Source organism: Suricata suricatta, chromosome 6, assembly GCF_006229205.1.
Source record: "Suricata suricatta isolate VVHF042 chromosome 6, meerkat_22Aug2017_6uvM2_HiC, whole genome shotgun sequence".
Classification (NCBI taxonomy): domain Eukaryota; kingdom Metazoa; phylum Chordata; class Mammalia; order Carnivora; family Herpestidae; genus Suricata; species Suricata suricatta.
In genome coordinates, this window is record NC_043705.1 from 480,556 (window position 1) to 482,051 (window position 1,496).

Consider the following 1,496-nt stretch of genomic DNA (forward strand, 5'->3'; position numbering starts at 1 on the left):
CATATAGTACTCCATTGTGTATATATATATATATATATATATATATATATATATATATACCACATCTTCTTGATCCACTCATCAGGTGATGGGCATTTAGGCTCCTTCCATGACTTGGCCATCGTTGAAAGTGCCACTTTAGGGAGGGTCTGCCCTGGGCATGTTGCAGAGAAGCTTTGTGCACCACGGGACTCAGCTCTGCAGACGTGAGGCTGTGCTGTTTGGGGGCGCGGCCAGAGGTGCCCAGGGGCTCCGTGAGGTGAGCCCCATTGTGTCCCACAGGCACGCGCCTGCAGCTCGGTTAGACTGAGGCAGGTGTGTCTGCCTCCCCCCACACAGGGAAGTGCCCAGGGCCACACAGGAGGAGAGGCCCCTACGGTGTGTGCCGAGGGGCACAGACCTGGGTCCCCTTCCTGGTACACATGTGTCCTGGGGCCTTGCTGTGCCCTCAAAGTGAGGCTCACGTGCACCCTGGGTCCCGGGAGCCCTCTTTCTCATGCCCACCCCACACCCTGCTCCCCTTTCTCAGTCCTGTCCCTGCAGAAGCAGGGGCTCTGAGGCCACCGTCTGCAGAGCCAGGCCATCCTGTAGCTGTCCTTCCTACACTCCATGGCCAGTTGCTAGCCCAGGATGTCCCGTGGGTCCCCCTGTTCCTCAGTGGGCCTCACTGCCTGGCTTTGGGTCCCCTTCTGGTCCTGCCATGGGGAGGACGTCCTACAGCTGTTCCTGGGATCTGTGCTGCTGGGCACAGGGCACAGAGGCCCTGCCATTCCCCCGGACTGTCCCACATGGCAGGGCCCCCTCCCCTCTGTAGCTCCCAGATGGGCCTGTCCCTTCAGACCATTCAAGCCCCAGGGAGGCCCATTCTCCTGTGAGGGCCGTGAGGGGGACGTCACTGTCCCATGGGATGCAGCCAGCGTGTGCATGCTCTGGCACACCACAAGGGCAGACTGTAGGCCCTGGTCGCCGATGTCCCACAAGAGCCCAGTGATGTGTGGGCAGGGGTGGCAGCTGGTGACCTGGGGTCTGTCCACGGGCAGCAGGTGGGCTGGTCCCAGGGGAGCATGGACTGGGGGATGCTGACCTGCAGGTCCCACTTCTTAGAGCCAAACCTGACTGTCCTCCATGGGGTCTGGGGACAAGGGACTCAGAGACTCACAGGTGAGTGCGAGCTATGGGGGGCTTCAGGGCAGAGACGTGGATAGCATGGGGGTGAGCTACGGAGGGTCCCAGGTCAGGGAGGAGGACAGAGGAGGAGGGTGAGCTACAGAGGGTCCCAGGTCAGGGGGGAGGACAGAGGGGAGGAGGGTGAGCTACGGGGGGTCCCAGGTCAGGGAGGAGGACAGAGGGGAGGAGGGTGAGCTACAGAGGGTCCCAGGTCAGAGAGGAGGACAGAAGGGAGGACGGTGAGCTATGGAGGGTCCCAGGTCAGGGGGGAGGACAGAGGGGAGGACGGTGAGCTACAGAGGGTCCCAGGTCAGAGAGGAGGACAGAAG